The sequence below is a fragment of the Protopterus annectens genome, chromosome 12.part0 (assembly GCF_019279795.1).
Source record: "Protopterus annectens isolate FY-2018-M chromosome 12.part0, PAN1.0, whole genome shotgun sequence".
Classification (NCBI taxonomy): Eukaryota; Metazoa; Chordata; order Ceratodontiformes; family Protopteridae; genus Protopterus; species Protopterus annectens.
The window spans coordinates 452,560,060-452,579,721 of record NC_056746.1 but is presented as its reverse complement, the minus strand read 5'-3'; positions in this window follow the sequence as shown (position 1 = coordinate 452,579,721).

Here is a 19,662-nt window from a genome sequence, read left to right as displayed (position 1 = left end):
AATATGAAGTTTCTGTCATGGAAAATGATTTTTTTTAGTAGCTATTAATTCAGCAAAAAGAATTTGAGCTTCAGACCTTATCAGCTAAGCCTCCTTACATTATCTTTCAGAAGGATAGAGTATCTCTTTGGACTAATCCTTCCTAAAGGGGTGACGGAGAGTAAGATTAACCAGTCTATACAATAACCAGTCTTCTTTCCAAAGTTTACAAATAAAGGGGAGTACATGCTTCACCTCCTTGATGTGCACAGACAATTGTGTTTTCATTTTCACAGAACAAAACAGTTCAGGAAGTCTGATCAACTGTTTGTATCCTTTTCCCTAGTCTCTTGGGCCAGTAATTATAATGCTCTAGCCAAGTGGATTACTGATTGCATTTCATTGGCTTATTCTCAATAGGATTAGATTTACTATGACCCCCTAGAGCCCACTCCAGTTGGTCTATGGCTATGTCATCTGCCTTTTTGCCAAGGACTTCCATTGATGATATTTGTGCTGAAGCCACTTGTTCTAAGACTTACACCTTTGTCACATATTGGACATTGTCTCTAGAAACAGAGCTTTTTTTAGTTCATCAGTGCTGCCGCATGTCCTTCCATGAGGGCCTCCCAAGGGCTACATAACTAGGGATTCTGTCCTGTCTGTGAGGAAGAATGAAAAGGGACAGCTTCGGATTTAGAAGTTATGTACTTAACCATAACTTGGCACCTGTGTTGTCCTTTTTCATTCTTCCTCACTTTCCCTTCCATTCATCTCTCAGCCTTGTCTGTCCTGGAAGTACCTGGTTAGATGGTACTGGAAACTTTCAGTTCCAGGTTTCAGCCCTTTTTCTTATGTCTTTCTATCTCTTTTATAAATTGGGAAATTGGGCAGCAAACTCAATCTGAGGAGTTAGGGAGAGAATTGAGCATTATGGATAGAGGAGGAGCTTAAGAATTGGATCCAAATTCTTTTGTATGCAGCTGAGTCTGATCCAAACCCATCTGCGAGGAAGAATGAAAAATGATAACACAGATGCCAAGTTATATTAAGTACATTACTTTTAATTGTGTATTAGGCATGTACCTTGTGGTCGGTCATTTATAACAACGGACATTTTATCTAGATGTCTGGTACATATACCTTATAGTAGTAATACCCATTAGGGCTTTGTAGTGGATATTACTCATATATGCCAGAGACTAACATCTTGATAATGTTGTGAAATAAGGAAGCTACTCCGTACTCCGTATTATTGAAAAGAACAAATGTATTATTATAGAAATATGTAATTTGAAAAAAATATATATATAAATATAGATAATATAAGTTTATGTACAAAATCTGTTTACATTTATTTTTGAACAGAGTTAAATGATCTGAAAGCTTATACATAGTTTTGTGATTTTGTGTTTTTCCTGTATGGATAAACTACACTTGTGTGTTTTAAAACGGGGCATTCTGATGGAGTTGTTTTAAGGGCTTAAGCGCCAGCTCCAGGTTGGTATTACATTTTCAAAAAGCTATTGGTAATGGTGATCTTTTATTATTTTAAAATCTTTTTCATACTTTTGTATGATTTTTGGTGGGGGGGGGGGCAAAGAAACATTTGCAAGATAATACATTGGCTCCAGGTGATTTTTTTTCTTGTTGACTAATGTTGATGTGACACTGCAACCCTATGTAAAAAAAAAAATAAATAAAAAAGGGGGGGGCAGCATTTTGCAGAATATCAATGTAGGTAATATTTGGCAAAGGAAATTAACATTTTAGGAAGGCCTGGATCCATTTTTATTTTACATGTAAGCACACACATGGAATTTACCACTAAGCCAGATTTGAACAAAGTAACCAGCAGTAAGTAGTAGTAGTTTTCAACATCTACCATGAAGTGGTGAATTAGTGGGCTGTCATAAAAGTAGCATGTGTGTGCATAGCTTGCTTTTGTGGCATTGTTTGTTGAATGACAACAGATAAAACAGGAAGGTACTTTACAGCAAGCAACAGTGAGGGAAGAATGACTTTCATCTGTTTTATCCTGCTTTCCTAGGAATGGGTGATTGTTAAAATCCAATAGTTATTATGGCTAATGTTCTTTTCTGTAGTCTTATAGGTTCATAGGTTCATACTAGGCTATCTGCCCTAGGGCATTTATAAGCCTAGCCAGAGTTGTGTGGCTTTCACCACCCCTTAGGTTGAAGAATACTATACCCATTAGTTTGCCGTGCCTCTGTCCAGCAGTGATACAGAGATGATCCCGGGGTAAACCTACGATCTCCCATCCACTGGTCAAGATTCCTCTTGAACAGAGCCAGCAAGGTGCCCTGTCTCACATGGACCGGGATTCTGTTCCACAGCATAGGGAGTCTCTGGGTGATTAATCTGTCCCTCCAGCACGTCCTATTTATATCCGTGTTGAGGTTTAAGTCTCTTGCTCTTGTGGCTCTGGTGGATTTGGATTTTTTGAGGTGGAGCATGTCCATTAATTCCGGGTTGGACATGGCCTTGTATGTCAGGCACAGGTCACCTCTGAGCAGATGGTATGCGACTGAATAGAGCTGGAGTTTCTTCAGTCGGGCAGCATATGGCATATTTTTGAGCCCCTTTATCCTTTTGGTGAGGAACTTTTGGGGTCTTTCCAATTGCTGCAGGTGTCGGGTAAGATACATTCCGAATGGGGCATTGTACTCAATCATTGGTCTGATAAGTGAAGAGTACAGAGGAACAATGACCTCCCTTGATCTGGATGTGAATCCCTTCATAATCAGGTGGGCAATGTAGAAGGTCCTCCTAACCACTTTGGCAATGTGAGTGTCAAAAGAAAGGTTACTGTCAACTTGGGTCCCCAGGTCCCTGATAACCTCTTCTGTGCTTAATGGATTGCCACCTATGTGGTAATTTGGGGTTACCTTGTTTTTACCAAAGGGTATGACTATACATTTTTTGGCATTTAGCTTAAGGCCATGGCTCTGGCACCAGTTATCCGTTTCTATGAGACCTCTCTGAAGGATATCTATATCTGATGGGTTTTCAACTATGGCGCCCAGTTTGCAGTCATCTGCAAATTTTGTCGGCCACAATCCTCCTGTGTTTGCCTGCACTTCTGAAAAGTAGATGCCGAACAAGAGGGGGCCCAGGACTGAGCCCTGTGGGACACCGCTTGTGACCGGCTTGGAGTCTGACATGGCACCAGCAACTCTAACCCTGTGGGTTTTGTCCTTGAGCCAGTTTGCAACCCATCTTGTGACGTATGGGTTTACATTTAAGCTGGTGAGCTTTTCTATGATACCCGAGTGGGGTATTGTGTCGAAAGCTTTTGCAAGGTCAAGGTAGGCTGTGTGAACTGCCTTACCCTCATCAATGGCCTTGGTGACTGTTTCAAAAAAGTCGACCAAGTTCAAGAGGCATGATCTGCCCTTGACAAAGCCGAATTGGGTAGGATCCAATGTCTGTAGGTCCCCTATGTCTTTATTTATGAGTTCCATTATGATCCTCTCCATAGCTTTGCAGACCAGGCTTGTTAAGCTTATGGGGCGGTAATTACCAGGGTCCGTAGAAGCACCACCTTTGTGGAGTGGGACCACAGTTGCCGTACGCCACTCTTTGGGTACATATCCTGTGGTAAGGCTAAGATTAAACAGCAGCCTTATGTGTGGGTTTAGTTCCTCATTGAGTTTGTGTAGCACACAGCCGGGGACACCATCTGGTTCCATTGATGCTGTGTTTTTAGCTTTAGAGAGAGCAGCTCTCACCTGGGCATTTGAGATGATTGGGAGGCTACACTCTGCTGGGATAGATATTTCTCCTTTTGGGGGGGAGGGAGGGGAGATATTTTCACTGAACCTGTCTGCCAGTATGTTTGCAATGTCTGTGGGTTCAGTGATTTTTGTATCATTTTGGACTAATTCTGATTCTTAAGCAGCTATGCATCCTGATTTACATTTATCATATGTACCATGGTAAATGGGGCTTTTTTCAGATTCCACTGAGTTAGTGTTAAGATATGCACAGGCAGCAATAGCTTTATTCTAGAGCTTAGTGTTCTAGATATGGCACTCTAGTGTCCTCTTCCCCATTTTACTTACATTACATGCATTATTTTTGCAGTAGCACTTTTCCATTGTTTCTTAAATTATTTCACCCTTCAAGAACATAAGAAAATGCAGTACTCCAGTGCAGCTGAAGGAATCTTGGAAGTATTTTGTAGTTTGTTGCATCCAGGCCAAGTCAATGAGTCTTTGTACTTTTAGAAACTGTCCTACCTGTCCAAAGACTACTGCATGGGTGTCTTAGTTTGCCATCAGGGAATTTTGCTGTGTGCCATAAATCTTCCCTTGCATGTTTGCTGTTGTAAGTTCTTTAGGAGTGGACATGCAGTAGGTGTAAGGATACCACTTATGAAGTAACATAGCCCCTTTAGCTGTCCTATTTTGTCTCTGTTGGGTATTCATTCAGTAGAGACATTCTTCCCAAGACAAAACACTCCCCTATCCTCCTAGGGAAAGGCAAGTAAGCACTGCCTTTTTGATTTCTTTTTCCCTGTGTCTGTAGCTGGCTTCTCGAATGCCTAGCCAGATAACTGAACAAAGGTATGGGTACGTCCCTTTTAGGATTCACCCTTCTATGTTGTTGAGCTGCTATATGGGGAACATGACCTGCATTGCTCTAAGTAAAGGCAGTAGCTGCTCTCTGTGTAAGTCACTGCAGCAGTTCATCCAAACGCCTACATTGTTTTGTCCCATGCATTCCAGATAATGTCTTCATAGCAGTTTCTTTGTGAATAAAACTTAACGTGTGCAGGAGTCTGTTTAGAATAATGCAGGAACATAGGGAGCATCCATCAATTAATAGGTGGGTCAAGTTTTTCAATGCAAGACATTTTCTTATATGCAGTTTTATTCTGATTTGTCATTCCCTGTTAGCCAGCAGTAGAATCTTGACAGCGTTACAGGCGCATGTACAAAATGCAACAAATGATTTTTTAATCTGTACTTAACAGATAATCAGAAAATGGTTTGCTACAAGTAATAATTTATAACTGCACATAGTGGAGCACTGGAGAGCTGTTTCCTCGAGTAGATAGAGAAGTTTGATGTTCTAGAGCTTATTTACTTTTTTGTTTCCTTCTTAGCAACCTTGTTGCTCTGATGTCCTCAGTAATAAAGAAATGTATTAATGCCAGTTTCTAGGGTCTGTTTCTCTGGCTTAGACAAACAGAACTTTGACACCTGAAAACCTTATCCACTGTTCTTTCCCTTTAGTCTTGGGCCTACATGCTCTTCATTAACCACTTCATAACAGTTAATGACAAATCAGTACCAGCTGTCATGTGTGACACATGACACAAGATGTTATGTAGTCCTATCCCGCCTACATTCTTACCCGTGGGTTCGGAGCCGAATATCGGTTCCGACTCGGCCAAACATTTCTAGCTCGAAGTCTTCTATTGGCTGGACTAAGCAGGTATCCCATGGTGAACTGCTCCATATCCCCAGATCTCGTTTGCTGCTCATGTAGCTCGGACGTGGTCTCGCTCTTGGCTGTGGCTAAGTACCCTTTTCTTGTCTTGAGAAAAAATTTTGTTCATAAACAAAAAGCTATTTTCATAGCTATTGTCTTTAGTGTTGTTTAGGTTTTTGGTAGTGTGCTTGTGTTGTGGTATCCCGCTAACTGTTCCCTTGGGCTAGGCCCATTTCGGTTAGAGGACCTAGTCCTTTTGGCCCCGTCTGTTCTCGCTAAACCGTTTAAGTTAGATGTTTGGTTTCTGTTCCCTTACTTGTGGTCATTAACCGTTTTAGTTAGAGGTTTTTGACATAGTTTGTCTCAGTGTGTGTCTCTAGTGTGTGTGTGTGTACTGTTACAATTAATAACTGGTTCCCGCATTTTTTTGTGGTGTTGAGCGTCTGTGAGTTTCTTGTCAGACCATTTCTTGGGTTGTGTTTGTGTTTGTTGTGAAAAATGTCCAAAGATTCCAAGGAGCACAAACCTTCGGGTTTCAAAAAGTGCTCTAAATGCAGGTACAAAATGTCCATCACTGATGAGCATTCTATTTGTGTCTATTGCCTGGGAGCCATTCATCTGCAGGAGTCCTGCAGTTTTTGCCATGCGTTCAGTCCCAGAGTGCTCCAAGAGAGAAAGAATAAGCTGATCTTAAATGGACTCTTGAAACCCTCTTTCCAAGAGGCTTTGGATTCTTCTCCCAGTGCTAAGTCTAAGTCATCCAAGTCTAAAAAGAGATCTCCGGCTCCATCAGCTTCATCGGAGCCTCCGGAGAAAGTCACAAAAATTGCATCAACCTCCTCGGCTCCACTGTCCTTGGGGCCGCAGGAGGTGTCGGTGTTGATGGGAACCGGTGTCGGCTCCAATTATATTGGAACCTCTTCGGAGCCGATCGCCCAGTCTCAGACCAGTTTCTCCTGAGAGGAGATCTCGATCTCCCTCCCCGTCATCCAAATCCTCCAGGTCCCTTTCAGATGTAGATGTTGATAGAGTGGTCCAGAGGCTCCTCCAGTCACCGGTTTTGGCAAAATTGTTTTCGGCTCTGGCCCAGTCGGCTCCGGAGCCCATCCCGACCCCTTCTTTGATCATTCCTTCTACGAGCGCATCTCTGTCTTCGGAGTCGGAGTGTTCCGCGCCGTGTGATGTTCCTAGGCCAGTTCCGATCACCCCTCCGGCCCCATTGGTACCGACATCGGCTCTGACCCCGTCGGCTCCGTCCTCAGGGTTCCGGGACTCGAGATTCTTCAGTCGGGTCCGAGGGGGACATCTCAGGACATATTTCTGTTCCGAGTCTCCCTCTCGGGGAACTCCGACTCCCGTCATGGTCTTGGAGGCTGCCGGTCCTCTGACTCGGACGGCCTGCCTTAGAGGCCATGCGGACTGCGCTGGCCAGATCGTCAGCTACATCAGGCAGGTCAGTCACTTTGTCCTCCACCACTCCGGTGAGAGCCTCTGATCACCACCTATCCATGGACAGCAGAGCACCAAGGCCTAGGGATACCTCCACGAGTAGTCCCCAACTTTCTGAGTTCCCTTCACAGTTCGTGCCTGAGGAGCCCTTTAGAAAAAAAACGTACAAGAGGAAGCACATAGAAACCCAGGATGAGTCCCTCATCTCTGATACTGACCTCTGGGAATTGGAGGGGTCCCCCAAGTCATCCTCTAATGATGTTTCCTTCTCTGACATCCTGGAGATACTGAAACAAAGAGGTGACTGGCCGTCCAAAGCCCCTTCCGAGGAGGAGTCGGTCTTCCTTAAGGCCTTTGGTGCTCAACCCACCGCCTCCTGGGTGTCCCCACCCTTCAACGAGCTCCTAGATTTGATCTGTCGAAGGGTGTGGGAAAACCCTGATTCTGTGGAGCCCGTACCCAGGCATCCCAACAAGTTTCTTTCTGCTCCCCAGGGTAAGGAGTTTCTGTCTAAAGGAGTCCCTGTAGATGCCATGGTGGTGGCGGCCACTCAGAAGGAAGTAGCAGAGACCTCTTCCTCCGTCCATCCTCCTAACAAGGAGTCTAGGACCATGGACCAGTACGGGAAGTGTACCCTCTCATCAGCAACCTTTACCTTGCGGTTGCTGAACTATCTGTCTCACTTCAACTCCAGAGAGATCTCCTCAAGGAGTTAGGAGATACTCTTGCGGGTAACATCCCTGAGGCAGTGGCCCAGACGGTTAACGCCCAGTTGTCTACTCTCAATTTCATTGTCAACTCCTCCATGCGGCTCATTTCGTATGCAGCCAAGGGAGTGAGTAGGGCAGCAAGCTCAGGAGTCGCCCTTAGAAGGCAAGCCTGGCTGTGCGTTTGTCACTTCGCAGAGGCCTTCAAGTCTTCCTTAACTGATGCCCCCTTTGATGGTTCTTCTTTGTTTGGAACCAAAGTGAAAGACACCCTCACCAGGTGCGAGCAAGAGGGAAAGACCCTGTCTGCCGTAGGGGTCTGTTTTTCCCTTCCTTCTAGGCCTTACCCCAAGGCCCAGCAGGGTGGGAAGATGTGGTTCAAGAAATCAGAGGTTTTTTCCTGCCGCACAAGGTGAGTCCCCCTCCAGAGGCAGAGGAGGGGGAGGTTATTCAGGGAGACGCCACCCTAGAGGCAGAGGGGGCCCCTGCAATTCGGGAGTCCACGATTCCCTTTGCAGCTCTCCCTACTCTCGTTCCTGAGGGAGTGCCTGGCTGTGCTTATAGTCGGGGGTCGAATTTCGTTATATCCGGAAGCCTGGAAAAGCATCACCCAGGACCGATGGGTATTAAGAATAATTTCCGGAGGTTATCTCATTCCGTTTACATCAGACCCCCCTTCAATCAGAAAAATCACAGACGTTCCACCCAGTCAAAGGGATCAAGTAGCCTCAGAGGTTTCAAAGCTGCTAGGAAAAGGAGCCATCCAGCGTGCCCCCTCAGACCAAATCGGATTAGGTACTTAAGATTCTTTTTGGTGCCAAAAAGAACAGGGGACCTGAGACCCATATTAGATCTCAGCCAACTGAACAACTATGTACAGAAGTCCAAGTTCCGTATGGTCACACTACAATCAATTCTCCCATTGTTGGGAGAGGAGGTATGTATGCGCCCCATCGACCTCAAGGATGCTTACTGCCATGTCAAAGTGGACAAGGGCATCCAGGAGTCACCTACACTTCCGGCTGGGAGCCACTCATTTCCAGTTTCAAGCCCTGCCCTTTGGTCTCACCACAGCCCCCAGGGTGTTCAAGTATATGGCGGTGATTGATTATGACTTGATTCCAAGTGTTTCCGTATCTGGATGACTGGCTCCTTTCCGCCCCCACCAGGCATCAACTAGTCCAAACCAGGGATGCTACCATCACTCTATGTCAACAGTTGGGCATAACACTAAATTGGGAAAAATCTGCTTTTTTGCCCTTGCAGCGTGTCACCTTTATAGGCGCAGAATTAGACACCATTCAATGTGAGCATTTTTACCGCAGGAGAGGATCAGAGTCTTACAACAACAGATGCACATCCTGATGCCCCTGAGGAAAGCAAAGGCAAAATGGATTCTCCAACTCCTGGGGACCATGACAGCAACAATTATGTTGGTCCCTCTAGTGAGATTGCACATGAGACTTCTTCAATGGCTCTTCTTTGTTCAATGGTCTCCCCAAAAATTTCCACTTTCTCACCCCATTTTGCTCACGGACAGATGCAAACAGGACTCAGTTGGTGACTTTGCACCAACAATTTGGACAGGGGAAGGCCCTTCGTTCCACTCATCCCAGTTGCCACAGTGACCACGGACGCCTCCCAGATGGGGTGGGGCATTATCTTGGCAGGACAGTCCAAGGCACGTGGCAAGATCACAAGATACATCTGCATATCAATGTCCTATTGATGAGAGCAGTGTTACTTGCGTTGCAGGCACTTCAGAGCTTTCTACCTCTAGGGATGATTGCAATACACTCGGACAACATGTCAGTAGTGTGGTACCTAAACAAGCAAGGGGGAACCAGGTCTTACCCCCTGTGCAGAGAGGCCTTGCGAGTGTGGCAGTGGGCAGTAACTTCCCAACGGTTTCCGGTGGCAACACCCATTCCGGGGAAGTCAAACATGATTGCGGACAGGCTAAGCAGAGCTATTCTGATGCCTTACGAGTGGTCCCTGAATAGTCTAGTTGCAGAATGAATCTTCAGCAGATGGGGTCAGCATTGCTGCGACCTTTTTGCCAGCCCCCTCAATGCCAAATGCAGCAGCTACTTCACGCTGATCCCCTCCACAGAGTGAGTCACCCAGGGACGCTCTAGTTCACGATTGGCCCTCCGGTCTGCTTTATGCTTTCCCTCCGTTTCCCTTGCTTTCAAAGGTGATTCAGAAAGCGCAATCCTTGGGAAGCAGAATGATTCTGATTGCTCCACACTGGCCTCATCAAGTTTGGTTCCCCTTTCTTCAACCATACATTGTGGACACTTCTTGGATTCTGGACCCTCAACCAGATTTACTGACACACATGTCGGGACAGTTCCACCCCTCTCTGATGACCCTCCGATTGACAGCCTGGCTACTCCACTTCCATCATTAGTTAGGCTTCATAATTTTTCACCGGAAGTGGTTCACATTTTATCTTCCTCTCATAAGCCATCTACTAGGAAGATTTAGTCTAGCAAATTGAAGAGGTTTTCTATTTGGGCGCATACCCAAGGAATTGATCCTTACACAGATCCAATTTCTAAAGTCTTGGAGTTTGTCTATGCTTTTCCATCAGGGTTCCGCATCAGCTACCATCAAAGTTTAATTGGCAGCGATCTCTAATTTTCATGTTGCTAATGAGCCTAGTCTCATGGCTCATAGACTCTGCAAGGCTTTCCTGAAGGGTACTCTGTTACTCCGTCCCCCGGTCTCCGAACCTATCATGCCCTGGGATCTCAATTTTGTTCTACAAGCCCTTACTTCACCACCTTTCAAGCCTGCGGCTACCTGTGAATTGAAATTCTTGACCTGGAAAACAGCCTTCTTAACAGCAATCACTTCAGCAAGGCGAGTTTCAGAAATTTAAGCCCTTCCTATCAAACTTCCATACTTAATCTTCCATAAGGACAGGGTTTCTTTTAGACCAAATCCATCTTTCCTTCCTAAAGTGGCTTCCGTGTCTAATCTTAATCAATCCATTGAGTTGCCTGTATTCTTTCCTCATTTTTCAAACAAGGCAGAATTTAAAATGTAGCAGCAAAATGAAAACAAGCAAACCAAGAACACTCAACTGGCAACCGTTAAAGAAGGTAGATGAAGAGCAGGGTATATGTGATAAAAAGTCCACGAGTAAGCCGTAAAAAGTTAACACTCTTTAATTCCACTTTGTACCGTTAAACACCAAACACAAACAGTGTTTTTCGTCCCAGTCACTACCGGAACTTCATCAGACAAATACTTCCTGTCATAATAATCATTATATACAAAATAGTGTGCCAACGTCATTAATTAAGTTATTAAAATCAATTTTAAAACATAGTTAGGTTCCGTTTTTCTAAAACAGACTCCAAAAGTTCTGGAAATCGCAAAAACCAGTAAACCTTACATATGTTAAGACCTAGTGTCGTTGTAAATCAACAGTTGTAAGCATGTATATCGTAGCTACCTTTTAGACACTTTAGTCTCACTTAAAATTTTAGTGTTTAAAAACAAGTTCCATACATAATAATACCCCGTTTGAAACATTGTAGGTAAAAACTCACTTAAAAGATAATTTCCTATCTAAAGGTTTCTAGATAAATACCAAACTACATGTGACATGAAAAAATATATACACAAACAACCTGACTTCTCCGTGTTCCTGGGATCCTCGATTCTACTCTGATCAATTACTACGCTTGGTTATTACAACCACTGCGTAGTAACTATGCAAGTTGGATGATCTCATTCCCATAATAAAGTCCAGGAAACAAACGATATATATGTCACGAATTGCAAGTACCCCCATCTGGGAAAGACAGCCCTATAAGCGTACCAGCCCATTACTTCCCGTGACATGCAGGCGACTAGCCAAACTTGCTTGTCGCCTCACTGATTGCAGTGCAACCCAACTTTTTGAATCACAGGAGCCCCGTAGCCCAAGTGTTGTACCTAGATGGCACTAGGTTACTGTGGCTCAAAGTATGGAAACTAGCTATCAAAAAACATTTCAATGAATGTTTTAGTTTGTGTTTGAAAGACATACCATTGCATGGAAAAGTGTTTTTATATAAATGATTCCCATGCATTAAATATTTTTGACGATACACTAAAGTTTGTAGCATTAGTTAATTATTGTTTATCCTGCCCTACAATTTTAAACTTTTTCCTCGTAAAGCATTTAACTGTCTACTACAGTTTACATGGCAAATAAGTGTGAAATAATTTTCCACAATCCTTATCTGCCATAAACAAATCCTATAGATGTTATCCAAGTGTACCTCAGTTATATATACATAGCTCATCAAAGCCTGGAAATAGTCAAGTCCCCTAAGTTTCTACTGGTTACTATATGTATGTATATTGTCTACTGTATATTTATGTAACTATCTACCTTTACTTTACATGTTTTTTAAAAGTGCACAAAAATTTGTGATAGTCGGTTCATGATTATCTTTCACTATCGTGTTTATTTAAACATCGACTCGTATAAAATCTAATGGTATAATGTGGTTTGTAATGAACTCATCAATTGACGTATAAATGTCATTGCTTACAGAATACAGTTCTTGTGAGTCTTGTCCAGATAAGCTAACATGTATAAAATCTGAGTTTAGGGGTCGACAAGACCCCCAATTTACTACTGTTTGTTGCCGATGTAAGTACACTATTATGATACGTAAATAACCCTCAAACTGGGACAAAATGTCATAAAATACACCTAATACAGCAAAAAACTCGTGCCCTCACTAACCCATAATGTATGTTCTTATAACTTAGTTGATTGTTAGTATATACCCTATTCAGACCAAGATTTTGGGTTAATAACAGTGAAAACACTGTTTATATATGCTACATTAATGTAAAGAAACAATACTAAACTTATTCTAGTATTTAATGCTTCTGATTTTGAATGAATTTCTACACAAGAAAGGCTGCTAGAATATGTGTATTAAACAGAACCAGGGTCATCTAAGTTCCTATTCGTTACATGTTATACTGTAAAAATTCTGTGTTTTTAAAAATAAACAAGTACACTAAAATTGATGTTATTAAACTATGTTCTATGTTTTACTACAATCTAAGTTTGAAATTTTAGTTCTATCTAAGTAAATTCTTAATTTTTAAGAGGCATGAAATAGAACAACTTTCATTAAGACCTGGAGGGGTACATGCCATTAGTCTAACTTGCCATTTCAGTTCCCTCCTTTCTAGGTCTAATTTCAACATGATGTCATTCACCAACCCTTCCTCTATGAAGTTTTTTTTAATTTGATCGATTACCAAAAATTTAAATTTATGATTCAGATGTTTTGAGCAGTGCCTAGCTAGGGCATTGTCATCTTTATTTTTGGCAATCGCATAACAGTGCTCATAAATCCTGTCACGGAGTCGTCTCTCAGTTTTTCCCACATAGAATGAAAAACATTCTATGCACTGGGCCAGGTAGACGACTCCTTTGGAGTTACAATTACACAGTGTATTAACTTGGAAGGTTTCGTCTCTGATGTTAAACCTTTCTGAAGTGTTTATATATGCACAGTATTTGCAACTCCCACATTTTGTTGTACCTCTTTTGAGTAGTTTGGTTTTATTTTTTGTTTCCAATAATTTTTTCAAATTGTGGCCCCTTCTGTATGTAATAATTGGGCCATGAGCAAGAATGTGTGTTAAGTCTTTATCTAGTGACAGAGATCGCCAATACTTCCTAACTATGTTGCCTATGTTGGAAGCCTCAATACAGTATGTAAAAGTAAAAGCAGTACTGAAATTTTCTTCAGTTTTGCCCTCTCTGTCACCAGATTCTTGTATTGTCTCCATTGTAATTAGTGAAGGGGTTTGGTCAAAGTTACCGTTACATACTAGAATAATATTAGATTTAACTTGACCATTCAAAATAGGTGTATAAATGCCCCTATTTCTTTTTTCAATAACTTCCTCAAATATACCTTTTAAAAATGAATCTGGGTAGCCCCTGTTTAGAAACATTTCATGCAACAGGTTGCATTCTTCATGGAAGTCCTCATCAATTGTTACCATTCTTGCGGCCCTGACTAGTTGCCCTTTGACAACTGATTTCTTCTGGTGGTGGGGGTGCATGCTGGTAAAGTGTAAGTAACTATTACAGTGAGTTTCTTTCCTGTGAATCTTTGCTGTGTATTTGTCTAGATCTTTTGACAGACACACATCAAGAAAGCTGATTGAACTACACTGAAAGTTTTTAGTAAACTTCAAAAAATGTGTAGTTGAACTAAGGTAGTCCACTAGTTGGTTTGCATGTTCTTCATCCCCCTTAATAATAATGAAAATATCGTCCAAAAACCTTTTGTAACAAAGGATTTGGTTCATCCATACACTATTAAGTAGGTGTTCTTTTTCCCAAAATGCTAAGACCAAATTGGCGAAACTCGAACCCATAGGGGATCCCATGGCTACCCCTACCTTTTGTCTAAAAAGCTGGCCTTCAAAGAAGATAAAGTTGTTTGCTAAAATAATCTCCAAAAGTTGTTCCACCAACAGACATTCATTGTCCTGTGCCCCCTTACTCCGGATGAAGTCTATAACCCACTCGGTCCCAATGGCATGTGGGATGCAGGAATATAAATCACAGATGTCAACTGTTAGAAAGTTTCCTAATGCATTAAATGGTGTATTCTGAATGCATTCTAAAAAGGACCAAGAGTCCTTTAAGATCTGCGTTTCAGATTCTACATATTTTTTAAGAATACAGTCCACCATTTTTGCGGATGGGTATGTTATGGACTGCCTGGCGTCTACTAAAGCCCTAAACGGTGGGTTAAATACATTTTTATGTAACTTTGGTATACCAAAGATCTTAGGAATTCTGGGTGCCAACATCGTGATATAACTATATTGATTGATGTTTATAATACCGTCCGTGTAAAGGTCACTAAAGAACATTTTTATTCTGTTGTAGGCTTGGTTGAGTTCGTTTCTGCTTGTTTCCTCATATGTGTCACTACCTAGAATTGAAACCATAATGTTTGAATAGTCACTGTTATAAAACACTATCCCCCCACCTTTGTCAGGTTTCATAAGCCTCAATGGTAATTCTCTAATTGTATTCAGTAAGTGAATTTCATCATTTGACATGTTAAATTTATAACCATTATTGTTAGATTGTCTGTTAAGTTCCCTAAATTCGCTGACACACAAGTGTTCAAATAATAATAATAATGACGTTGGCACACTATTTTGTATATAATGATTATTATGACAGGAAGTATTTGTCTGATGAAGTTCCGGTAGTGACTGGGACGAAAAACACTGTTTGTGTTTGGTGTTTAACGGTACAAAGTGGAATTAAAGAGTGTTAACTTTTTACGGCTTACTCGTGGACTTATCACATATACCCTGCTCTTCATCTACCTTCTTTAACGGTTGCCAGTTGAGTGTTCTTAGAATTTAAAATGTGATAGTGTTCAATCTCGCCGTTTGTTCTTACACATGGGTTCGGAGCCGATCCTCGGCTCCGTGTCGGCCGCTTGCAAGCTCTGCATCGAGAAGAAGCTCGAGACAATCTAATACCCACAATCCCCCTCTGCCTTTACCTCAGATCTAGTTTGCCGCTGCTGCGTTCGCATCGCTGGGAGCTAGCTCGAGCATCTTGAGAAGATATAACTTTATTTTTGTTATATTTTAGAGAAAGTTTGTTCTAAAAGTACCTTTTGGTATACTTTGTGTATGTGTGTGTGTGTAGGTAGAATTTCTCGGTACCGTTAAGTTTGTTTAACTGGTTAGAGTTTTTCGGGGCCTACCACCCCTTCTTAAATTTGACAACCGGACTGACATATACATCAGATTTGACCTTTTTCTATTGGATTTGTCTCTTATACTGGACTTGACTTTTCTCTTTCCTGTAAAATGTCTGAGAAAATTAAATCGGGCTTTAAACGTTGTCAGTGTGGCCAAAAAATGTCAGTTACTGACAACCATAGTTCCTGTGTCTACTGCCTTGGCCCTCTCCACTTACAAGAGGACTGTTCAATTTGTCACTCTTTTAGTGGGAGGGTCATGACAGATAGGCGCAGGAAACTCATGGACAGAGGGTTATTAAAACCTTCCTTTCAGGAGGCTCTGGATGCTTCAGACCAGGCATCCAAATCCTCGAAGGAATCGAAGACGTCGGAGCCCAAGTCATCGGCTCCGAGCTCTTCGAGTAAAGTTAGATCACCGGTTCCACAGACTTCGGGGCCGAGTGTTCAACTGGTGTCGATTCCTGAGCCCCGAGTCTTGGAACCGGTGATGGAGCTCCCTCCATCGACTTTATTGAGGTCGGCTCCGTCTTTGGTTCCTTCGACCCGTTCTTCTTCTAAGCTCTCCGATGTCGATGTGGATCGTGTGGTGCAGAAGTTATTGGAGCATTCGGCCCTATCCAAACTTATTTCAGTTTCCACCCAGTTGGTGTCGAAACTTGAAGGCCTCCCATTGTCTCCATCCATTCCTCCTCCGAGACCTGTCCAGTCTTTGGAGCCGGAGGAGGTTGATCTTCTGATTGTGGAGCCCTCGGGTCCAGAACTGTCCTTTTCTCGGTCTGTTCCTCTCACCTCGACTCCGTCGGACCCGTACCGGAGTCTCGGAGCCGACGATCTGTCCTTGGTTCCGGGGCCGAGTCGAACCGGCGTTCGGTTCGACTCTTCCCTCGGTCCTCGGCGCGGATCGATTCGGCTCCGTCCTCGGGGTCGATGCCTTCGGTGCCTGTTTCGGGGATTCTTCCCATTTCTTCGGAACCGGGAGATTCTTCGACTCGGGACCCGGGGCTTCGATCTAATGAGGAAGGTGTTGTCTACCCAGACAACCACATCAGTAGAAGCAACCTCTCCTCCCCATAAAGGGCCGTTATCCTCCTCTGCACCCACGGCCACATCCAAGCGTCGAGCACCGGTGTCTCAGCCACCCCTGGAGGGTGCCCCCTCTTTCTCGGAGGCTTCTTCGGATGCTCCCCACGAAGAAGTCCCTAGGAAAAGATTGTGTAAGAGGAGACACTTGGATTCTCCACAAGAATCCTTGACATCCGATACTGACTTAGATGAGTCAGAAGGGTCCCCTAAGTCACCTTCAGAAGATGTCTCTTTTTCTGACATATTGGAGATCCTGAAACAGAGAGGTGACTGGCAGTCCCTCCCCCCTTCTGAGGATGAGTCAGTCCTGCTGAAGGCATTCTGTGCTCGCCCTTCTTCCTCCTGGGTCACTCCGCCCTTCGATGAATTAATGGAACTTATTGCTCGAAGGGCGTGGGAGGCTCCTGACACAGTGGAACCAGTCCCAAGGAAACCCAATAAATATATCACTGCACCCCAGGACAAGACTTACTTAACAAAAGGAGTTCCAGTGGACGCTATGGTGGTGGCAGCAGCCACGAAAAAGGAGATGTCGGAATCTTCCTCATCTGTCCATCCCCCTAATAAAGATTCTAGGACTATGGACAGGTATGGGAAGCGCATTTTTAGTTCAGCAGCTTTTTCCATGCGATCCCTGAACTATTTGACCCACTTTACACGACTACAGAGGGATCTAGTCAAAGAGTTGGGAGATACCCTCCAGGGTACTACGGATGCTGCTGTCTCAGAGAAAGTGACAGCGCAACTTAATACCCTTACATCCATTGTGAACTCGTCCATGAGGCTGATCTCTTACGCGGCGAAGGTTCGAGTAGGGCAGCAGCTTCAGCGATTGCTCTTCGCAGACAATCCTGGATGCGCTTATGTTCATTTGCGGAAGCCTTCAAGTCTTCCTTTACTAACGCCCCATTTGACGGTGCCACTCTCTTTGGCCCCAAAGTAAAGGAGACCCTTACCCGGTGTGAGCAGGAGGGAAAGACTCTGTCTGCTGTCGGAGTCCGTTTTTCCACCCCAACCAGACCGTACCCCAAAGGGCAACATGGTGGAAAAATGTGGTTTCAAAAACCCCAAGGATCTTTCCCAGGCACACAGGGTGATGCCCCTTCTAGAGGCAGAGGAGGGGGCAGAGGTGGAAGACGCCGCCCTGGCGGCAGAGGGGGTCCGCAGAATCAAGGTGACAGGGATACACTCCCTGGTAAACCTTTCAAGCACTCCTGAGAGGAGGCCCGACTGTCCTGCTCTGGAGGCAGTCGGGGGTCGCTTAGCTTTATACCCTCAGGCCTGGCAAAACATAACTACAGACAAGTGGGTAAAAAGCGTGGTTACCAGAGGTTACAATATACCTTTTCTATCCCATCCCATTCCAAAGAAAAGACTCCAAGATGTACCGCCCCATCTGCGAGAGCCAGCAGCTATAGAAATTTCAAAGCTGCTAGAAAAAAGAGTCATCCAACCAGTCCCAGCGGACCAGAAAGGATTCGGGACTTACTCAAGGTTCTTTTTAGTCCCAAAGAAAACAGGGGACTGGAGGCCCATTCTGGACCTAAGCGACCTCAATACCTTCGTCAAGAAAGAAAAGTTCCGAATGGTCACGCTTCAATCGATCCTTCCATTCTTACAGAAGGACGACTGGATGTGCTCAATAGATCTGAAGGATGCATACTACCACATCAAAATGGCCAGGGCATCCAGAGATCATTTGCGCTTCCGGCTGGGTGCCAGTCACTTTCAATTTCGAGCCCTGCCCTTTGGTCTGACCTCAGCTCCCAGGGTCTTCACCAAATGCATGGCAGTGGTAGCGTCTCACTTGAGACGCCAAGGATTCCAGGTGTTTCCGTATCTGGACGACTGGCTCCTTTCTGCCACCACCCAGCGTCAACTAGTACAGGCCAGAGACTATACTCTTCAACTGTGTATTCACCTAGGAATTTCCATAAACTTCGGAAAATCCTTACTACAGCCATCACAGAGTATCTTATTCATAGGAGCGGTATTAAATACACATCAGTTAATTCTAAGACTTCCTCCAGAAAGGATACTTTCACTTCAGACTCACATACGTCTTCTTCTCTTGTCCAGGAAATCCCCAGCAAAACTGGTACTGAAGGTTTTAGGACTCATGTCAGCTTCTCTTATTGCAATACCCTTGGGAAGACTGCACATGAGAGTCCTACAATGGCTACTGTTTGCACAATGGTCGTTCCAACAACTGCCTCTAACTCACGAGATTCTTATAACGGACACATGCAAAACACACCTAAACTGGTGGCTTCAAATGTGCAACCTTTCCAAGGGGAGACCATTTGTGCTACCCACGCCTACAGTTACGGTGACCATGGACGCTTCCGTGATAGGGTGGGGGGGCATCTTTCAGGGACAGACAGTCCAAGGCGAATGGACCAATTTAGAGTACGATCTGCACATCAATGTTCTAGAGTTGAGGGCAGTGTTTCTAGCGTTGCAACACTTTGCTCCCCTTCTTCCTCTGGGAACTATTGCAGTTCAGACGGACAACATGTCGGTAGTCTGGTACATAAACAAGCAAGGGGGAACCAAGTCCTATCAGCTATGCAGAGAGGCCATGAGAATCTGGCAATGGGCGGAGTCCATGGGTCGCTTTCTGATAGCAACGCACATCCCGGGGTCATCCAACGTCATAGCCGACAGGCTGAGCAGAGCAATTCTGTTACCGCACGAGTGGTCCTTAAAACAGTCAGTTGCGAAAAAGATTTTTCGCACGTGGGGCCAGCCTTCCTGCGATCTGTTTGCGTCTCCAATGAACGCCAAATGCAGGAGCTACTTTGCCCTATTACCCCTCCAGGGAAGTCCCCAGGGACGCACTGATTCACGATTGGCCCCCGGACTCCTGTACGCATTTCCTCCCTTCCCCCTGATATCAAAGTTTCTCCAGAAAGCCAAAAACCTACACAGGACAATAATCCTCATTGCCCCATTCTGGCCTCGTCAAATTTGGTTCCCCTTCCTGATGACACACTGCATCCGGGGACCCTGGATCCTGGACCCAGAGCCAGATCTACTGACTCACTCGTCAGGGGCTCCTCACCCCGCGCTCTTGTCCCTCCATCTAGCAGCTTGGCTGCTCCAATTCCCAACTTAGCCAGGTCTGATCTTCTTTCTCCTGCAGTTCAGAATATAATAGTGGCTTCTCATAAAGCTTCCACTACCAAAACATATACTAGTAAATG